Source organism: Idiotropiscis lumnitzeri, unplaced genomic scaffold (genome assembly GCF_059441095.1).
Source record: "Idiotropiscis lumnitzeri isolate Australia: NSW breed Sydney's pygmy pipehorse unplaced genomic scaffold, RoL_Ilum_1.0 HiC_scaffold_63, whole genome shotgun sequence".
In the NCBI taxonomy this organism is placed as follows: Eukaryota; Metazoa; Chordata; class Actinopteri; order Syngnathiformes; family Syngnathidae; genus Idiotropiscis; species Idiotropiscis lumnitzeri.
In genome coordinates this window covers 366,744-389,927 of record NW_028283601.1, presented here as the reverse complement: position 1 = coordinate 389,927, position 23,184 = coordinate 366,744, and the positions used below count along the sequence as shown (strand labels likewise).

Here is a 23,184-nt window from a genome sequence, read left to right as displayed (position 1 = left end):
GAAGGAGTTTTATGGTGATGACTTCATGATAGCAGAAGCATATTTAAAGGAAGCCATGGATTGGCCAACAATCAAGTCTGAAGATGGTGTTGCACTTCAGTCTTTCACATTATTCCTTATGGGCTGTTTGAACATAATGGCAGATGTTAATTACATGGAGGACTTGGACAACATGGCTAATATAAAGGCATTGGCAAACAAACTTCCATACAGACTTATAGAATCTTGGAGAAAATTTGCCTGCAATCTCCAAGAAAGAACAAATAGAAGAGTGAAGTTTAAGGATTTTGTTGACTTTGTTGACAAGCACGAAAGATTCTATAAAACAGAAAACAAAATCACAACACACAGAAACACCAAAATCAAAGAAAGTCTTCACAACAGTCATTGTGCCCGCCAAGATGGAAAACAACAAAACCACCACGCCAAAGGCAGAACCTGTTTCAGTGGATGCTATTGCCAAACCATGTGCTAATTGTAATGGAGAGCAACAGTCTCACAATTTGTAAGGAATTTAGGAGAAAGCATCACAAGGATAAGATTGACTTCTTGAGGAGCAAGGGTCTGTGTTTTGCATGTTTGATGCACGGTCGCATTAGCAGTTGCTGGAAACAAAAGCTTCAATGTCAAGAATGCTCTAGACTGCATCCTACAGCACTACACATTGTCCATAAACTTCTGCAAAGAAACAGCCTAAGACGATTGTGAATAGCAGTACCTATTAAGTGCCCTCGTACAAACAACAGAAACCTGGGGTGTCACTGGGGCCTGTAAATAGGACTGCATCCTTTCAATAATTCCGGGATGGGTCAAGGCACAAAAAGGAACCAAGACAGTGACGACTTACTGTCCGGTTTAAAAATGCCCTGACGCCTTTTTTAGACTGAAATAACTTACTAAAGTTTTCGTTTTGTGCCATTCAGAATGGGAGAGGGAGCCAGGAGGCGAAACAGCCGTCTTGCCAGTTCAATCCCGCACACCCTCTGACTCTCACCCTCCGTTCTGCCTTTTTATTGAAACTAACTCATCAATAACTAATCACCAGAAGACAGAAAAGCATCAACAACTAATCACCAAGAGACAGAAAACATCAATAACTCACGGTATAAAGGTCAGTTTAACTAAAGCATCAATAACTAATCACCAGGGACTCCAGCAGGCAGAAAATCATAACCCAAGGTCAGTTTAACTAAACACATCTTCAGGATACGGTGTCTGTGTGTGTGTGTGTTAAAATAACAAGTAAGTGTCTCTGTGTGTGTTAAACATTAATGAGTGTATAAAAACATGATTATGAATACACAAACTGATTACCTATCCTCAGCCCATCTTACATTTCCCCCCTGTTGTGGATTTAAAAATCATGTCCTTACGGCTTTAAGACAGATCATCATAATGAAATCATACAACAGTGTGATCATCAGTGGAGGAGCGAAAACCTCACATTAGGGAAAAATTCCCCTCCTCCCTTCCGGCGTAGAATGAGATCCTCATAATTTGATGACCATCAGGGAATAAAACTTGTCCCTGGGGTGACTTGGTGGAGGCCCTTGCCTCGTTGTAGGAGAGGACAGCCGTCCTTACCTCCCGGATCTTCGTGTATGGTGTGTGTGTGTGTGCACGTGTGTGGACAGGGGCAAGAAGTCCATGTGTTTTTACGTTTTAGTGTCCAGTTTGAGTTCGTCATTCTCAACATTAATCAGGTTGTAACGGTACATTTGGGCAACAAACCTACGATTAACCATCATCTTTGTCATAAAAATAATGCAACATGAACAGACTAAACATAACAAAATGAAAACTATAATTATCCCTATATATTGTTTTTTTAAATTCTTCATAGTGGTCATAACATCAATAATTGTTTCATTTTTATTAAAAATGTAAATGCAGTAATGTACTCCAATCAAGGCTGATATTCCTTTGTTATGTACGTCATTAATTTCCAAACAATATCTAATCTTTTTGTTCTGTGGCTTCAACATATTTATCATCTCATCAATATTAGCACCACAGAGTACTGAGTTTCGAGATCCTCACAATAGTCGTTCTCAAAATGATATTTTTTTTTATCAATTTAGCTTTGTTAAGGTAAGATATTTTATTGACAATCTAACATTAATATGCAAAGAACATGTACATTAGTACAAAATGTAAAAAAAAATTGTGGTGGGGGGGGGTGCGAATTGTTTTCTTCTTGGTAGGGGGGGCATGACAGGAAATAATTGAGAACCACTGGTCTAGTCACACACCAGCTCGGGTTCATTCCCTACCAGAGAAATGACATTCCATGTCCCCAGAGCTAGGCGCTTTATGTTGCCGGGGATTGGACTGCCTTTGACTGCCTCCTAGCTCAAAGGAAACCCAAATTCTTTGGTCCCGCCCACTGGTAGTGAGCCAAAGCCCTTGTATTAAATAATAAATAAATACATAAAATAAAAAAATTAATAAATTTAAAAAACGGACCGATCCACTGCTTGGGTTAGTTTGACCCACCTTGAGATCCGTTCCCACTCAGTGACAGTGTCTACAAGCCACTGCCACCAGGCCAGTGAACCGACGTCCAGGCAGTGACAAAAAACGTGATCAAATTACATTGCTCATCATAAGGTGTTTGTGAGACGCTCTTTGTATGTTTCCTCAATTAAGACCTGTTTTCCATTGGTGTATTTGAAAAAAGTGGTGAACCTGTTAAATTCACTACAAAACGTTAAGAAGATGAAAGTAATGTTTGAAGGAATATTATTTTTCTATCGACATGCCGGCGGGCGGGCACAGATAGAGAGTGATAAAGCAGCACCACCCGCGCGGGGCGTGCTGACGAAAAGGCAAGCGCTCCTCCTCTCATCGCGTCCTTATTAAGACAGAAAAAAGACGCTGTTGAATTTGACCTATTCGCAGTTCGAGCAGGTGCTTAACGCTGGAGAATATCACCACTTCGAAGTTCGAACTGCTGTTGAAACGGAGAGGTAAGTGTTTTTCGTTTGTTTTTATTCAAAACATGCCTCGAGTGCATTTGTTCATGGTTAGAGATAGTTGTGTGGAAAACACTATACAAAGTAGCACCATGGATGTGGGCCTACAACACTGGCCTAGCAAACATGTGCTCCTACATCGACATAATTGACGAGCTCCAGTTAAGCATTGAATAATTATAAAACGTCATGGTGCTTTTACTCATTTAAAGAACTAAACCGACGCGTATTTTCATCCGGTGGTCAGGTTTGCATTGAATGTGAGCACGAGGGACGCTAGCTTGTTGCGTTAGCTTTGCGGAGCTAACAGCTTGCACTTTTGTTATAGAACAACAGAATGCAAGTACCATGATAATTTCTGTCATTAATTTTTGTGTAAGACACGATGTTCACTGGTTAATTACATGATTCTTAAAGCAAAGGTTACTGTGAATGCAATTTTGGTAAGATTTTTGTAGTCACACTGCATAAATCTGTCTGTCTGTTGTTTAAACTTCAATATAAACTATTATGGTTGAAATCGTTAATTGGGATGGAGGGATTGATATTTTTTTAATTTATAATTTATTTTTCTTACACTGATATTGTTAAAACTCCATTTAGCCTATAGTATTAATAATTCTCAACACAAAACTGTCTTTTTTCTTTATAGAATAAACAATGCCTTCCCTGAGATGCAGGAAGTCCCCAAAGCAGGATACTATTGAACATGCAGTCAAGGGTCTGGACAAGACTGCAGAGTTAGAAGCGAAGTATATAAACTCATTTAAAGGTATGATGTTAACGCTTTTGCTAAGATATATTATTGTTTTCTGATAACCAAGCTGACATCGTTTTTTAAGTGGTTATTTTACATTAAGAGTGTCTTGACCTTTTCTTTTGTCAGTTTCAAGTTATTTCAGTGAGCGTGAAACCTGATGGTAGGAGTTCTATCTAAATTAAGGCTGTACTTGATGACGCCCTCCGGCATTTTTATACCACAATAGACCGGTGAACAAGTCCGATATTGATAGTCTAGTGTAAAGCACGTTATACGTCACAGAGATCACGTGACGCGATCCAATATGACTGTGTATACAGTGTATGTCATTGTTATGAAACTAAATAATCTTAAAGTTTTTTTTTTACGTAACCAGGTGCCATTGACATTTGTACTTTCAGTCCTAATACATACTGGCTAATGCAATGCTGGAAAATGAATTTTGGCTGGTCTGTTCCTTTAAAATCATAAAGAAGGGCTCTGCTCTATCCCTCACAAGAAGCAATGTTTCAAACCACCCTACATTAGTATAGTGGCCCAAATGAATATGATGACTCCTTATTTGTGTGCTTAAAAATATGACGAAGCTATCTTGATTTCCCTGTTAACTAGGTCGAGGAGTATTTACCAAGGCCCCTTTCAGGAAAGACGACTTTATTCTTTATTATGGAGTACAGAGGAAAATTGATAGATTCTGATAAATCTCAACGCAGGAAGATGGATGGAAGAGGCACTGTCTTTTTGTTTGACTTCCGCCGGCAAGAAAAAACTTGGAGGTGAGGCAAAGATTGAGATGTTATCTTATTTTTGTTTTTATTTAAAAAAATAAACACATACTCATCCCATAAGTGTTAGGGGAAAAATCATTCTCTAAGCAAAAATGTATACCGTATTTTCGCACCCAAAAGACGCGCCGTGTCAAAGGGCGCAACACCTGTTGAGGCCGCTATTTCTGTCTTTGTAACATATACTGGACGCACCGCCTGACAAGACGATAGCACAGCTGCTGTTAGCATAGCATGAACTTGGCAGAGCTGCCCACACTGACACAGCCGATAGCAGCCTACTATGCCCCAATAACATGAGCAATCACCCCATTGTTGCAGCAGACGCCAAGTCTCTATTGACAATAGCTGACAATGGCTCAGGCCAATATTAGGTGCATTGGCAATAGCCTACAAAGCAACGTCAGGGGAGGGACTTGGCTGCTCACCACACACAAAAAATAAAAAACTCATCATACAAGCAAACAATGAAACATAGAAATAAGATTAACACAAACATGTATCTCTCATGCCATCAATATACCCCAAAAAAATGAAAATAATACAAAAGCCACTCAGCCTTAGCTAATTCAAGCAATGCATTCTGGGAGCAGAGACCCACAATCCCATAGCTGTTTAGAGAGATTTGCATGGCTGTTTAAAGAGATGTGCTGTTATGCTTTGGACTTTTTGTCTGTTGTCTAAACCTGGGACGTTTCTTGCTTGCAATAACATAAATGATAAGACAGACTAAAACATTGTGGACAGCTGCCCTTTGTCCAGCTTTTTCCAACACCATCACCCAAACATTATAGTCAGATGGTGTATTTGTCACGGTCGATTGTAAGCATGGACAACTCACTCTTTGCCCAGCAGGGTGTGCTAACATGCACTTCCAACAGCTCGTTGATGACAAGGGCTGATGGACGTGAGTGGTACTTTGTCCATTTAATGGACGCATCGACTGACAGGGCGCTTTGTTTGCTTATGACTGCGAAAATACGGTAATTACTTTTATTCATGCGTTGAATCTGTACAAATGAAAATATAGACCATGAAGTCTCAAAGACAAGCTGTTAATAGGGTCTGATTCCAATAGAAATTTCTTGTATGATTTGATTTAGAAGATTTAAAAATTGTGGATTTCCTATTTTTATGTTTTGTGTACACAAGATTGTCTCAAAGATTAATTTCTGACATTGATTGAATAATTGTTTTTTTTTTTTTTTAAATCTATTTTAAGTGTTGATGCCGCTCAAGAAGATGGCAGTCTGGGAAGACTGGTTAATGATGACCACATGCACCCCAACTGTAAAATGAAGAAGAAGACAACAGAGGACAGACCACACCTCTGTCTGTTTGCGCTCCGAGACATTGATGTTGGCGAAGAAATAACTTAAGACTATGGACCAGCTGGCCTTGGAGAACACAGGTTTGTAAGATGCATCTTTAAGTACAATAACAGAGCCCACTTGTGGTGTTCTGGTGATGTAGTTTCCAATTAGTTTGGCAATCTAATAAATGTATGTTGAGGTTTCTATGGAAGTTGAACATGCTGACTGACTGGGGGAGTTCTCCATTGTCCACTATCTGTAATTCAAATTTGTGGGTCTGAGTCAAAGTTTGGCTCTTCAGGAACAACGAACTGGTCAGGGAGTGACAGTATTACAAAGTTCTGCGTTACTCTTTTCTGGGCGGTGGCCCTGTTAGGCCATCATATGCCATATTGCAAATATCCCCATTGTGGGACTAATTAAGGACATCTTTATGTTGTGGTTTCCCTACCAGAACCAGCACCAACCCTGTATATTCATGATATAAAACACTGTTTCAATTTGATATTTAGCCTTTCTATACTGTAAAAATAGAAGACCCCAGGCTTTCCTGCGCCCCCTTGCCCAATTGGTGGTGTTCAGGAGACAACCTGGGACTGAAATATCAGTCACAACCAGTGTTGTTTTCGTCACTGATGACTATGACGAAAATACTTCGTTAACGCCCCTTTTTTAATGACGATGACAAGCTAAACGAGGTTCTTTTATGACGAAAACATGACGTGATGTACATGAATTTTTTTCGTTGACGAGACAAAATTGTTAGCATGTGGTTCATAAATTATTTTATGTTGCTTTTAGTGAAATAAAGCCACAACAGTTGCCCAACAAAATGTTTTGCTTCTCTGCTTATTTTGGAGCAGTGAGCATTGATTCCACTGTTGCCACTTTTTTCTGTTTGTAATGAAGAATCCTTTGTAGTCCATCCAAAAGTCTTTGTTATTGGGTGGAAACCTTGAATGCCTTGTTTTAACTCAAATGGACTTAAACCCATCCATCCATCCATCCGTTATCTGTACCGCTTCTCCTCACTAGGGTCGCGGGGGGTGTTGGAGCCGATCCCAGCTGTCTTCGGCAGTAGGCGAGGTACACCCTTGAATTGGTGTCCAGCCAATCGCAGGGCATACATAGACGAACAACCATCCACGCTCACACTCATGCCTAGGGGCAATTAGAGTGTCCAAGCAACTTGCCATGCATGTTTTAAGAATATGGGAGGAAACCGAATTACCCAGAGGAAACCCACGCAGGAAGGCCGGAGCCAGAATCGTACCTACGACCTCAATATTGTGAGGCCATCCTGCTAACCAGTTGGGCCACCGTGCCGCTTGGACTAAAACCTTTGTGAATAAATTGACGAAAACTAGGGTAAAACTTTTTTTGCGTTTCCGTCGATTAAAACTGGACTAAAACCCTTTTTTTAGTTTTCGTTGACTAAAACTGGACTAAAACTATAACGAATTGGGATGACTAAATGTGATGTAAACAAATCAGCACTTTGTCCAAATGACTTGGACAAAATCTAAAATGCCTGCCAAAAACAACACTGGTCACAACACGTGTCTACAGAAGATTAATTGGCATGGGCGAAATTAATTAGTTTTATTTCATTCATGAGCTTATGTTTTGTTTTGGGTGGCTAAGGCTTAAAATGTGTAAAAATCTAATCCAACCTCAAATATAATTAATTCAATAAATTTATGATGCTACTAAAACATCGAAGCAGCCTCCTCCAGGCTTTACAGACTCAGAAATGGAGGTATGCGTATCGTGTACTCATCCTGTCGTGTCTCGAGATGTTAAAATTGCAGTTAGATAGACGTGTGCTGATTAGACAAGACTTCTAATATATCTGGTGTCACAGGATATTTGTCAGTGAATGTGTATGTCTGGTTTGAGGCTCACTCAGCTTTTTCTTGTGTTGTGGGGTCCAGTTGAGTTGAATTGCGTGTCAGGTATGTTGGCCATCTGACACCCAACTGTCAGGTTTGTGTTTGTGGGGACCCCGTAGAGCCATTTTTATTGTTGACATAAATCATAGCTAATCATCTTTTCCTTCATTATCATATGAAATACAGTTAGGAGTTGTATGTGCCTTTACTATGTTATAATCTTAGAACCTACCAGCCACTACAGGTGTCCGACAAGAAGACTTTTGGCTGTCCTGTGCTCCATTGCGGCCCTGGTGGCGTTCAAAAGACAACCTGTGACTGAAATATCAGTCACAACATATCTCTACTGAAGATTAATTGTCATGCGCTAAAGTAATTGGTTTTGTTTCATTCGTGAACTTGTTAGTTTTTGTTTTGGGTGGCCAAAGCCTAAAATGTGTAAAATTCTGATCCATTTTCTTTTTTTAATTCATTAAATTAATATTCAACTTGTTCATTAGGATGGAGGACAACCGACAATGACTGAATCGGCTGAGGTTGATGCCACCAGAACATCGAAGCAGCCTTCTCAAGTTTTGACAGACTCTGAAAAGGAGGTATGCGTATCATGTGGTCATCCTGTCGTGTCTTGAGATGTTAAAATTACAGTTAGATGTGAAGAACATTATAGGAGCAATCATGTTATCGAATGTAATAAAATAATATCACACACAGTCTAATATCACACACACAGTCTAATATCACACAACAGTTTGATTTTACATACAGTCCAATGTTATGCACAGTTTAAATACATAACACATAAATACATAACACATAAAGTTTCATGATATTGTTACTAACTCTAGTTCATTTATTAACTAAAATCTAGGAACTAACCATCACACCACCGCACTTAGGTTAGGACGACCACTTAGGTCAGGGCAACCGAACAAACTCCACTCCTGAACACACATGAGGGGAGGCGGACATGGACCAAGTAAACACCAGCTGGACCGAAGTAAACATGCCCTTGACAATTTAGGTACCTTTGAATCGGTCGTATGTACTTGTATTGATTTCTGGATTGATTGAAATGTGTCGGCACATGTCGACGTGACTTATGATATTCAATAAAAGGCTTGGAGAGAACTGGAGGTTCAGAGATCAGACCTGTTCACTGAGGTTTCATCTCTCCCGGCCGGAAACTTATAGTCTGCTGTCCGTGTCTGGATTCCTACTTGCCGAGGCGTGAGTCGCTCCCCCACACAGGAGTGATTCTCCCTTGACATTTTACAGTGGTCCTTCGGTCCTTCAAAACGGGTGTTGACCGGGTCATGCGGAGGGGGAGGCGGTGACGACCGGAGGAAAAGACTGTGCACAGCAACCAGGACTTAAAAAACCTCATCTCGTCCTGATTTTGAGGCCGGTCTCGCAGGATCTCCCGACGAGTGCCCCGGTTGACATCCGACTGAACCAGAGGAAAGACACGGACGGCAAGGGGTAAGACAAAAACTTCTTGAAGTATTTTGGGTACCACGGCACCTAGACGGTTTTTGGTATGAGACTTAGCTACTTCACTATTGTTGTTGTTCACTGCAGATAACGTAACTTCTGCAGATTTGGAACATTGTTGCAGATAACGTAACTTCTGTAGATTTGGTTTAGTCAAGAAAACATTACTGCAGATAACGTAGCTTCTGCAGATTAAAAACCAGTTGTTTTAACGGTGCACCTGGGTAACGGAACTCCCGGGTGGTTCGGGTCCGAACAAGTGAGACAGTGAATTGACCAGGCCTGTGACTGACATACTAACTGCGGATTATATGTGTGTGCGTGGAGAGTATTTGAAGGAGATCTAAAATCGTTCACGTTCCGTGAAATTTAAACACCAAGCTGATGTCCTCCTGAGACGCTAGGTCAAAAGGTAGAAGCTTGACATCAGGGGAAGTGAACGAGCACGTAGCATTTCTCCAGAGAATCTCTCAAAGTATTTTTGTGTGACTACTAACAAGCAGACAATGGGGAAGAAAGATAAAAAAAGGGGAGCCAGACCTGACAGGTCAAAATCACCCGATATGGTAAAAAAGATGGAACTCAAGTTCCCGGGTAGTACGAAGTACTTGGGTAAATGGAAAGGACGCTATCAATTTGATCCAGACTTGGCTGGAGTAAGAGAGACGGGGGAGTTGTTGAGAAACCTGTCCATTCATGACCGGCAAAAGCAACGTACTCGTGATACACCAGGGAAACAATTGAGGCAGGCTAGAGTTTGGCATGAGGAGATGCGTAAGAAAGAGGGGGAGAGCCAAAGTGGTATTAATGTTGCTCGTGCTGAAGATGATGAGACACAGGGAAGGGGACGTAAGCGAGTGATTAAAATAAGGAAGGAACAGCTGTTTACGGGGCCAAGCGTAGAACAGCAGTTAAATGCAACACAAAATATAGAAGAGGGGGAAAAGACACGAATGAAAAAAGTAAAACCACCATTACAAGATGATAATGTTACATTCACACCCACTACGACACAGCTGTACCCGACAATACCGCCGCCGAGATATGACCTTAATTCCACATCACATAATGCGGGGCCACACATGATGACGCGTAGGGGTCAAGGGCCCGAGTTATCATGGAATAAAGAGATGGGGGGGAACGCCAATCCTCCTGGAGGGACCCGAGGTAAGTAAACCCACTGAGACCTTCCCGCTCATCCAGGTGGCAAATCCGAGAGCAGGGGAAGACGGCCAACCTCATTATGTATTGGTTCATAGGCCTTGGACAAAAGAACAAATGATTAAGGTCCTCGAACATGTTCCAAAACCCACTGATGATGTAGAAGGGTGCGTTCAGGGAATAATTGACTTGCAACAAAGTTATCATCTAAATGGCCCCGAAATGCAGCAGGCACTCATGCAAATTACAGGGTTAAAATGGCACCAGTGCAAAGGGCAGTGGAGCCCATACACAGGGAAAAGTAACGATCTTATTATGTCACCAGGCGAGGTTGTTAATAGTTTAAGCAATCCAGACTCCATTTTTGCAAATATGCGTCGTGTGTTTGTAAAACATCCAAACTATGCTAAGATTAGTCAAACTACACAGTCGATGGAAGAAACAGTACAAGAGTACAGGGCTAGATTGTACCCAGTATTTAAAATAAACAGTGGTATCAGTGAAGATGGTCACCCTAATGGGCCCTTCAACCAGCAATTGAAGCAAGCAATTTTGTTCGGCCTTAAACCACAAATAAAAGCATGGATAGATTGTGATAACGAGGAGGCAAGGAGGAAAGGACTTTGTTTTGTTTGTTTTAGATCTGGGCATTTTGCCAGAGAATGTCGGGAGAGAGATGGCAAGCAGGCATGACTAGGAGAAGTCCGGACGGATGAAGGGAGGAAAAGTGTTGTGTTAGATAAACATTGTGGCCGAAATCAGATAGAGGTCCAGCTGTCTGAAGAAGACGTGCATTCAAAACTAAGACCAGAAACTTTGGTATATGTAAACAATAAGCCTATGATGTGCCTCGCAGACACAGGGGCGGAAAGATCTGTAATTAGAGAGACAGCCAGTGTGCCAAAATCTAAGCGTGTGGTAGTAATGACGGGGGCGAGTGGGGAGGAGGCGAAAGTTCCTTTGAGTGAAGTTGTAAGATTGGAATGGGGCCAGAATAGGGAGGTAGCTTCCACTAGCCGAGTCCTAATGATGGCTAGGTGCCCACATAACTTGTTGGGACGGGCAGATATGCTCCAAATGGAACTAGCCATTGTTCCCACAAATAAAGGGGTGTTTAAAGTAATTCACTGTCCCCTAGACTGCGTTCCTGTGATGGTCACGGAAGCTGAGGACGTGCCATATTACTGGTGGAGTTTGGAATTCCCCTCGGCAGATGTGACCCACACCGCAGAGCATATCATTGATTTGTCAAAAAAACACCTTGTGGGAGAGTATGATACAATGCCAGCAGAAGAATTACACATGACCATAAGATATAGTAGGACCCCGGGGCCAGATGAGCCCTACACCGAGGCTTTGCTCCGGTGTGGCCCGAGCATAGTCCAAGTGATGTATTTTGTTTTCCGAGGGCCCGCCTCATTCTGTACGGTGGACCCACCAGCATGCATTTTGGACTTAATGCCGGACCCAGGGAGTAAACATATATCCATAACAAAGGCACACCAAGACGAGTGGAGCGACAACGCTGTCTCTGCCACATTGGTGTCCACTATTAGGGATTGGACTCGGAGTGGGGAGAAACTAGAGACCTCCCCATCTACTGGATGGTCGAGGCTCAAACTCACACTCAGGGTCACAATGCACCCGCAGGTGCACATGCATCCACCTCTGGAGATGTGATTTATTTTGCTAACAGATGTGGAAGAGCAAGCCCTGAAGGGGCTGCCCAACTCCCTGTGGAGCAAGGGGCCGGCTGACGTAGGACTCATGAAAGGGGTCACCCCAGTTCGAATACGGGGGAAAACGAACCATCAGCCCCCTTACTTCCAGGTTCCCCAGGAGGGGAACTATGCCTGCATAGCTAGAAATTGTTCCGGTAACACCTGCCCGTCTGTCGGAACAGTGCCAGATTTTATGTGTAACACAACCATTATTGTGCCAACTAATAATCGACTCGTGTACCAACGACGGGATGTTTGGTGGTGGTGTGGGGGGAAGACTCTCCGGGGGCATCTCCCCGAGGAATGGAGTGGGTCATGTGCACACGTAATTCTAATCTTCCCAGCTCACATAGCCATAGTCAAGACACACACTCTAAATAATAGGAGGAGACGAAACATTGCACCTTTGAATATGGGACCCAATCCAACGTATATCGATGCCATAGGGGTGCCGAGGGGGGTGCCAAACGAATACAAATTGGTGGACCAAATTGCGGCAGGGTGGGAATCAATCTTCATTTGGATTACCCCAAATAAAAATGTTGATCGCATTAATTACATCCATTACAATGTGTTGACTCTCACTAATTACACACACGCTCTAGGAATGGCACTGGCCGAACAGCTCGACGCAACCTCTCTAACAGCATTTCAAAACCGGATGGCATTAGATATGCTGTTGGCTGAGGCCGGTGGAGTCTGCTCTATTTTCCAGGACCAGTGTTGTATGTTCATCCCTAACAATACGGCCCCCGATGGATCGATCACAAAAACTCTCCAGGGACTCCAAATGTTATCTGAAACTATGCATATTCATTCTGGTATTGATCACCCCGTGATAGGTTGGTTTAGTAACATGTTCGGACAATGGAAAGATGTTCTCATACCTGTGTTTGTTTCCATATGTGTCGGGGTCGCATTGTTATCTGTGGTAGGGTGCTGTTGTATCCCCTGTTTAAGACATGTGATATTGAAAATCTTTGACCGCATGTTTGAAAGTGCAAAGGTTAGCCTACAGGAGGAAGTAGAAACGTTGCTGGCGGATTATGAAGATGCCAGCTACGAATTTGAAGTAGTGTAAGAAGGATATGATAACTACACTGAAAGTCATGCATGAGATGGTGTAAGTTTGATGTGTTATTACATTACGATAAAAAGGAGGGAAATGTGAAGAACATTATAGGAGCAATCATGTTATCGAATGTAATAAAATAATATCACACACAGTCTAATATCACACACACAGTCTAATATCACACAACAGTTTGATTTTACATACAGTCCAATGTTATGCACAGTTTAAATACATAACACATAAATACATAACACATAAAGTTTCATGATATTGTTACTAACTCTAGTTCATTTATTAACTAAAATCAAACCAAAAAGAGGCTCGTTTCCAGAGCCTGAACACCCATTTCATACGATACATATGGACTTCATTCAATTATCCAAGTCACGAGGGTATGAATATTGTTTGGTGATTATTGATGTATTTTCAAAATGGGTTGAAATATTTCCCACAGCCAAACCTGATGCTGAAAATGGAATTGAGCCAATAATAAATGCATTAAAGGAAGCAGGAATTTTGATACAAGCACCTGAAGCGGAATGCAATACACCTATTTTTCCAGTAAAAAAGGCCCCACCCTCAGAGGGATGGAGGTTAGTGCAAGATCTCCGAGCAGTTAATAGCGCAGTCATACAACGAACCCCAAATGTGCCAAATCCACACACATTGTTGAATTCGCTTCGATCAGATTCACAGTACTTCACGGTAATAGATCTCAGCAATGCATTTTTTAGCATTCCGCTATCAGAGAAAGCACAAGTTTGGTTCGCATTCACATTTAAGAAGGCAAAATTGACATTCACTCGATTACCACAGGGATATGCTGAATCACCCACTATCTTTTCAGAAGCTATCGCTAACTGTCTATCCCAATTTGACCCACCAGAGGGTAGCCAAATCATTGTGTACGTAGACGACATTCTGGTCGCATCCCCGACACAGAGCCAATGTAAGATCGATACAGTTGCACTATTGCAACATTTGGCAGAAACAGGAAACAAAGTTTCTAAAAATAAGCTCCAACTGTGGAGGAGGGAGGTTAAATATTTGGGACACACACTCACACAGGACGGGAGAACAATTAGTCAAGACCGAAAAGCAGCTATCGTAGCGACACCAAAACCAACTACTAAAAAACAATTAATGGCTTTTCTAGGGTTATGCAACTACTGCCGAATTTGGGTAATAGATTACGCGCTCCTGGCAAAGCCATTACAAAACATGATACACACTGATCCAATGGCAATGTCAGCAAAATTGAGTTGGACAAAGTCTACTGACACAGCTTTTGACAAATTGAAATTGGCAATAACTGATACTGCAGCACTAGCATTGCCTGATTATTCCAAGCCATTCATTCAAACAGTAGATGCTAAGCGAGATTACATGACCTCAGTATTATTGCAACACCATGGCATTAGGCTTAAGCCAGTAGCATATTACTCGCAATACTTAGACCCTGTTGCCAGGGCAACCCCATACTGTGTTCAAGCTGTAGTGGCAGCCGCCCTAGCAGTACAAGCATCAGCTGAGGTAGTCCTCTATCACCAGCTAACCCTAAAGGTGCCACATGCGGTCTCAGCTTTGTTGCTGGAATCAAAAATGTCATTTCTTTCACCAGCAAGACACCTGTCCTACACAGCACTCCTACTATCACAACCTAACCTCACGATTGAACGATGTACAACATTGAATCCAGCAACTCTGATGCCCACACCGCATGATGGTACCCCACACGATTGCGTAACAGAAACTGACGTTATGTATAAACCTAGACCAGACATCACTGATATACCCCTAGCAGAGGGGGATGTCATATTTGTTGACGGATCCGCGTTTAAAGATCAGTGTGGCAAAAGTCATGCAGGTTATGCAGTAACAACCGCAACCACCATAGTCGCAGCAGGAAAACTAGCCTCAAATATGTCTGCTCAGGCAGCTGAGCTGGTCGCTCTCACGAAAGCATGCTTGATTTATGAGGGCAGGCCCGTCACAGTGTACACAGACAGCCAGTACGCATACAGCTCTGCACACACGTTTTGCCGTCAATGGCAGCTTCGTGGGTTTATCACAACAACAGGAAAAGAGGTCAAACATAAATCGTTGCTTGTTAACCTCCTGGCTGCGATCCAGCTGCCCTCATTGCTAGCTATTTGTAAGTGTGAAGCACATCTTAAGGGAAATGACCCAGTGGTAGTAGGAAACAGGTTTGCTGATCAGGCGGCAAAAGCTGCAGCAGCAGAAAATACCGTTGTTTGTAAAGCTGAGATCAAGGCAGATGAAACTGATGACTTGCAAGACATTCTCAAGGAAAGGCACAAGATAGTGTCTGATGCAGAAAAACGATTGTGGATAAAAAAAGGAGCAACATATGACAACGGACTTTACAGCGGTCCGGATGATAAGCCATGGCTGCCTCGATCTCTATTTTCATGGGCAGCAATTGTGACACACGGACCATGCCATGTGTCAACAGGGGGCATGGTTGATCAAATAAACAAACACTTTAATTCATTTGGGTTCACACAATATGCAAAAAACTTTTGCAGACAATGCTTGATTTGTATTAAAAATAATCCACAAGGAAATGTGAAGAACATTATAGGAGCAATCATGTTATCGAATGTAATAAAATAATATCACACACAGTCTAATATCACACACACAGTCTAATATCACACAACAGTTTGATTTTACATACAGTCCAATGTTATGCACAGTTTAAATACATAACACATAAATACATAACACATAAAGTTTCATGATATTGTTACTAACTCTAGTTCATTTATTAACTAAAATCTAGGAACTAACCATCACACCACCGCACTTAGGTTAGGACGACCACTTAGGTCAGGGCAACCGAACAAACTCCACTCCTGAACACACATGAGGGGAGGCGGACATGGACCAAGTAAACACCAGCTGGACCGAAGTAAACATGCCCTTGACAATTTAGGTACCTTTGAATCGGTCGTATGTACTTGTATTGATTTCTGTATTGATTGAAATGTGTCGGCACATGTCGACGTGACTTATGATATTCAATAAAAGGCTTGGAGAGAACTGGAGGTTCAGAGATCAGACCTGTTCACTGAGGTTTCATCTCTCCCGGCCGGAAACTTATAGTCTGCTGTCCGTGTCTGGATTCCTACTTGCCGAGGCGTGAGTCGCTCCCCCACACAGGGGTGATTCTCCCTTGACATTAGATAGACCTGTGCTGGTTGGACAAGTTTTCTAATATATCTGGACATAAATCGTAGCTAATAATATTTTCCCTCATCATCATATGATATACAGTTATGCCTAGTATATGTCTTTACTATGTTACAATCTAAGAACCTACCAGCCACTACAGTTCTCTCATTGGGAGACTTAAGCTTTCGTCAGGTTGTCGACTGCTGCATTGCCCTCTTATTGGCTTTAAGTACACAACCTGTAACTGAATTATCTGTCAGAACAGAACCTATGTGTCTACAGCAGGTGATTTGGCATGTGGATTCTTCAGATTTTTAGAAAATAGGTAAAATTGTGATCAAAAGTTTAAAATGTCTAAAATTCTGGTATAGTTTGCAATAGTATATCTATTAAATCATTTCAAAACTTCTTAACAAGGATGGAGAACATTGGCTGTGACCGAATTGGTTGAGGTTTAGATTACCAGGACCATTGAGCAGCCTCCTCGGGATCTACAAATTTAGGAATGAAGATATGCATCCCATGTTACAATCCTGTTATGGCCCGAGGTTTTGAAGTTGCAGTTACATATTGGGCTGGGCGATATGGCTGATAAGTACATAGCGATATAAGTATTTCATATGGGTCCATCGATACACATTGAATTCTTTTTTTATATTATTTTATTTATTATCGTTTTTATTTTCCAATATTTTCACTGCCCTGTTAAAAAAACATTTAATGTAGTTTTCCTCCCGGGAGCTTTTTGTTACGGTCAATTAATTTTGTTATTACATTATTTTGTCATATCATTCATCAATATTTTAGTTTTTTTTTTTTTTTCAAATAGAATTAAGACCTTTTTCTGTGCAGATTCCTCTGGGGATTAAGTATTTAATGGGTTCTCAATTTTCTCTTGGACTCTGATGCAACCCAGTCTCCTCCCTTGGACAAAAAATATGGGCTGAATCTTCCTTGGAATAACGACACAGATTCTGACGAATCATTGTCAAATCCTGCCCCTGAACTTTGCGCCTCAGACCCAGACCATATTACTATCCCAAGGCTCAGGAGGACCAAAAGTATACAGGTAAACAACCCATATAGATTTCAGGGAATCTTACAAGCAAATTGCATATATTTTATTGGTCTCCTGCCTTCTATCCTTTATATTTCGTTGTTGTTGTTTTTTAGATTAAAAAAACAGGCTGACTTTGGAATGGATAAGCATTATTACTCCAACTCAGATGACAGTGGAGATGAATATATTCCGGATACAAGTGAGGCCTCTGATTCAGACGGAAGTGAATCTTTGAAAATTGTGGACCCTCTCTTGAAGTCTAAGAATGCCTTCAGAGATTTTTCTCCCACACCACGAATCTCAAAAGCCACCTCAACGCAGGTTGTTAATCAAGGGCGTTCACCCGTTCGGAGGAGTAGCAGCACTGGTGTGATTCTTGAATTCTATGGCTCTTCAAATATTTGTGCAGTTTAACACAAATCATCCAAAATAGAATTCAAGCACATCTGTGACAGAAATTCAAATTCAGAAGTCAAAGAGAGAGAACAAAAAAAAAAATCTAATGCTGCGCTTCTTCCGAAGACATATACTGTAAACATTAAATGTATGTTAGGACAATCTTGAAAAAAGTATTAGAACACCCTTTACTTTTATTTCTTGTTAATTTTATTAACCAAAATATGTCCATTTTTATTACAGATTAATGAATACAAAATTAAAACTCTAATCAGCTACTTTTTAATCGTTATATTTGTATAAACAAATGTTATACATCTGTGTGTTAACTTATACAAGAAATGACGGAAAAGCAAGGGTGGTTTAGTATTTTTTTATCGTATATAGTCTGTATAATATCTTTAACCTATGCTGATGCTGTTTAATACTGATTTAAATAATAATAATAATGTCATAATCTGTTGGTTTTACATGAACAAAACCTTTCAAGCACTTTTTAAAATTCTAAATACTACCTCTTGTCAGTAAGTTGGTTCACAGCACTGCCTTGGAGTGAAAGTGTGTAGTGCTGAGACAGTCGGTATGTGCTGAGTCGTCTGACGTTTGTGTGACTGGTACCCAGGAAGGTAGCAAAACCAGGCAGTGTGTATGTCGTACCCAGGAAGGCAGAGAAACCAAGCAATATGTATGTGGTACCCACGAAGGCAGAGAAACTAAGCAGTGTGTATGTGGTACCCGGGAAGGTAGCAAAACCAGGGAGTGTGCATAGATACAGACCCCAAAAGTGATTAAAACCAAATAAAGTCCCCAGAAGATCATCTGTAGTCAGGTGAAGGACCCTGTACTTTGTTCAACTCATTTACTCCCTTAGACGTACAAAGACGTCTTTTAATGCAATGGCGCCCTCTACCAAAGACGTATAAGTACGTTTCCTGTCTTTTTTACGTCATAGTGTACATAAGGGTCTGATGCAACCTCTGACTGAGAATCAGCCTTGTCCGCATTGTGAATCATGTAAAAATCACCCAGCAGGGGGCAGAGGTGCAAAAGATCCGCCTTGAATCTGCGCCAGAGGTACAAATGGGGGGCGGGATCCTGGGGTAGACTTATAAGTGTGGAGAGCAGCGTGGGTAGCAGCAGCATCGGCAGCACTAGCAGCAGTCGCATTAGTAGCGTTAGCAATGAAATCCTCCAAGCAAATGACGATCGAGGAATGCTTTTTTGTAAAAAAAAGCTTCCTGAAAGCATCAAGGCGATGGAGACGCTTTGGTTGAGAGGATGACGCTTCGTCGTCGTCACAACAAACAGGCGTCTAAAGAGGGTGCGCGTGCCTTGCGGCCTGCATCGCCTGCCTTCGGACAATAGCCAAAGCAGCTGAGAGTCCTCACCAGATCCCCCCGAACGAGGAGGTAAGCGCTCGCAAGTTACCATTGAACATGTGGTTTTACCCCTCATGCTTTTATTGTACATATCATGCATCTTGCGGGCAGAAAATGTCGCATAAATGTGCAGTTAGACGCGAGCGTATCTCCTCCCCGACGAGGAAACAACAATACTGAATGGTGTGGTAATCATGCATACTTTCTAAAATTCACAGATTGTGCATCCCGCGGCAAGAAAGTTCCTCCTCGTCTTGTTGGTGTAAAGAAAGGTAAATTATAATATGAAACTTCACACGCCAGCAATAAAATGCAGCAATAAATATATATTTCCAATTGTTTATATTTCTGTAATTTACAGGTTGTGCATCAGGAAGCAGTGGTTCCGGATGGCGTCACACTGGATGGCAACCGAGGAAAATCGACTTTACAGCAACCCCTGGACCACTGAATGCCGCTGCCCATTTGGAGTCTGAGGAGCCAGCTGATTTCCTGCAGCTGTTTCTCACGGATGAGCTTCTGCAGCACATCGCGGATGCCAGCAATCACTTCCCAGACAATTATTTTCACACAAACCCCAGTGGACAAACACAAGCTCGCCTATTTTCCACGGACCAGCAAAGCCAGACCACAACGAAAGTGTCGGGTCTGTTTGCGCAAAGGCAAACGGAGTGAAACAAGAATGTGGTGTGAACTATGTTGTGTGCCCTTGCATCAAGGCAACTGTTTTATTTTATATCACACAAAAAAAAAGTATGTATGACACTGATGTATTTCATTTTTGTACATAGTTCAACAGTTCAGTCGTTTAGTGTTATGTGCAAATAAATTTATTTTATCAAAAACATATTTTTTGTGCTTTTTTTTGTTATTTTATAGAAGGCATGCATTATTTAGATGTTAGAGGTGTCATAAAAGCCATAAATAATAGTGTCAAAATTCAAATTATGGTCAAAATGCATCAGTTTACAAAAAGCTCATTTTCTCAGTTTTTTCCCCAGGGATTGGAGTTTTCATGAAATTTAGCTATTTTCAAATGCCGATTGTTCAAGAATGGAAAAAGATAGGAACAAACATTTTTTTTCTGTTGAAAGAAGAGAGTCTCATCTTTCTTCGGGTGTGCTCCATGTCTATATAGCATTAGAATACAATATTCTGTGGGCCTTGCAATATTAGTCAAAACCCAGGAAAACTCTGGGATTGAGTGGGTTGCTCCAGTGAAAATGGCTGGTATTTAATGAGTTAAGACTGGTTAGGACATCCGGCTCGCAGTCCCAAGGTGCAGGGTTCGATCCCGGGACCCAGCTTTCCTGTGTGGAGGTTGCATTTGTGAGTGAGTTTGAGCGCAGATGGTTGTTCGTCTTTGCGTGCCCTGCGATTGGCTGGCAACCACTTCAGGGTGTGCCCCGCCTACTGCCCGTTGACAGCTGGGTAGGCTCCAGCACGCTATCCTTGTGAGAATAAGCGGATTGGATATTACATGTATGTGTTTATGCCCTAGGCCAGGCGAGGGCAAACTACGGCCCGGGGGCCACATGCGGCCCGTTAAAAGTTTTAATCCGGGCCGCCGAACTTGAAAAAAATTTAATGAATAAACCTTGTTAATGTTTTATTTTCTAAACACTGTGGTTTTCAAAGACAAATATTATTGTTGGAATGCCTTTATTCACTTTCATATAAAATTAAATGTATTTTTTTTCTCAGATGAGGTGAGGTTTCCAAAACACTCCATCCATCTGCTCCTGGTCCGGCCCCTCTGTCATATTTTAGAACCCATTGTGGTCCTCCAATCAAAAAGTTTGCCCGCCCCTGCCCTAGGCTTTGTGTCTTTGCTTGGTTGACTGTGTAATGAGTGTATGAATGCATTTCTTTCTACCAGACACCTTGGACTTCCCATGGCAGATTAATAATCTATTTTATCTATCCATCAGGGTCACGAATGTCATTTGATGAGTAGAGAATTTAGAGTCTCCAATTAACCTAATATACATGGATTTGCGCATGGAAACCTGAGAAAAAGCCCTTAGTCCTACTTTTCCATCTGAACCACTTTATCCTCACGAGGGTCACAGCCGTGACATCCCAGCTGACTTCAGAAAGTAAGTGGGCGACGACTCATGATCTCTTGGTTGAATAATATTGTTAGGGGCTCAAAATGGCCCTCTACAATAAAATGGCAGAAGAATATTACATACTCTCTGGCAGAAGAATATTGCGTTTTTTTGTTTTGTCCAATTAACTTAAATAAAACTTGGGAAAATTTAATGATTCCATGTAAACCAGCTGGTCTTCCCCATACCAAGCCCTGGATAAAACTGACTGAAAAATGCATGATGTGTACCTTTTAAACTCCTCGGCCCATCCACTATGCCAGGGATGGGCAAACTTTTTGATTAGGAGGGGGGGGGGGCACAATGAGTCCTAAAATACATTTAATTTTAAACGAAAGTGAACAAAAGCATTACAACAATATATATGTCTTTGAAAAACCACAGTATTTAGAAAATAAACCATTAACAAGGCTTATTCATTTAATTTTTTTCAAGTTTGGGGGGCTGGATTGAAACGTTTAACGGGCCACAAGTGGCCCCCGGGCCGTAGTTTGCCCAATGCCCTAAGCCAATTGATTCTAAAAAATAACAGTTTTCTTCATCAAAACAACATTTTATGATCAACATAAATGTTAGTGAGTACATAAAGGTATACTCATTCGATCTATCATAACCCCATGCACTTAGACTGTACAAAAAAAAGAAAATTTTTATTTTAAAACCTAGTATTTCGCCATGACGTCACACGCTAGCGTCAAGTGCTTGGCGCTAAAAACCCGGAAGTAACAGCGGCGCTCGGTTTGAAAGTGGAGAGTTGTGCATGGTAGGCGAATTCGGGAGAAATGTTTGTTGAACACGAGGACTGTGGCGTAGAAGATGGTTTAACAGCGATCTAGTGCGCACCCAACCGTGATGGCTGACCAACGAAATAAATGCGGACCGACGGAGTGGACTGACAGGACGTGGAAAACAGGTGTGTGGCATGTGTGCGTGTGCACGAATGTGGGAGCGCGTTCACTATGGTGGCAGCGATCGCAAAGCAGCAGCACCACTCCTTGACAAAAGTATTGTACTTTCTCTGATGTTTTGGGTTTGCTCTGCTTTGGGGTTTGTAGTTCTGGCCACGCAAAAGTAACAAAGCAAGTTCTTGGATGTCTGCTTTTTTCTTGAACTGTTAATTGGTTAACATCGTGGCTCTTATTTTTATCTAATGTATGGAGTTTGGTGGCTATCTATATGCACAACTATATTAGTTGCACTTGAAATTGCATACAGAAAATTTGTATAAATAGGTTACGCTATAAAGTATAACAATATTAACAATCGTTATTGTTGTTACTGTTTATTTATTTTATTTTGCAATAACTGTGCTCCAAGCTTAGCTGTTGTGCCAGCTGCCAAGTAAAATATGTAATCTCACTCAATAATAGGAATAAATACTTAACTAACATCTCAATTTTTCGGGTTGGGCTGTGGGGGAGGGGAGGGTGGCTGCCTGACATAAAGCAGACTGTCCTGCACATGCGCAGACCAGCCGAGTGTGTGAAGTGTGCCTAAGTGCAGTACCGGGACCGACCACTAGACAGCGATCCTGAGTAATTTTTCCGCACACACATTTCTAGCACACTCGTCTTGTTTTTGTGACCTTCCTGGGAAGCCCTGAAACTTTGACAGGACCTCCCCCTGAGCTTCTTATCACTGAATTCAATGCTCTTTTTTGTGGGGCCCAGATTTTTGGTCCCCACAAAAATTTTGGTCCCCTACAGTGGGTGTGCTGTCCGATGTTGGTCCCCAACATGTAGCTTATACAAACACACACACACACCCCTACTTGTTTTTGTGACATTGTTGGGCCACCTGAGCAAAACTCACATTGTGGGAACCACCCTTTCTAGTGGTTGTACAGCTCTGAAAAAAATCAGGC

The 23,184-nt window shown here is 41.7% G+C and overlaps 1 long non-coding RNA gene across 2 annotated transcripts; it reads left to right on the top strand.

The window, feature by feature from the left end:
- The first annotated feature begins 2,822 nt into the window (after positions 1 to 2,822).
- LOC148315667 (uncharacterized) lies at positions 2,823 to 9,201 on the top strand. Of its 2 annotated transcripts, none has more exons than XR_015840705.1 (6): positions 2,823 to 2,969; positions 3,628 to 3,747; positions 4,348 to 4,511; positions 5,743 to 5,931; positions 8,226 to 8,321; positions 9,004 to 9,201. It is a non-coding gene; the product is annotated as an uncharacterized LOC148315667 (long non-coding RNA). The 2 variants fall into 2 exon arrangements; XR_015840704.1 differs by lacking the exon at positions 9,004 to 9,201 and adding an exon at positions 8,625 to 8,728.
- The last annotated feature ends 13,983 nt before the right edge of the window (positions 9,202 to 23,184 follow it).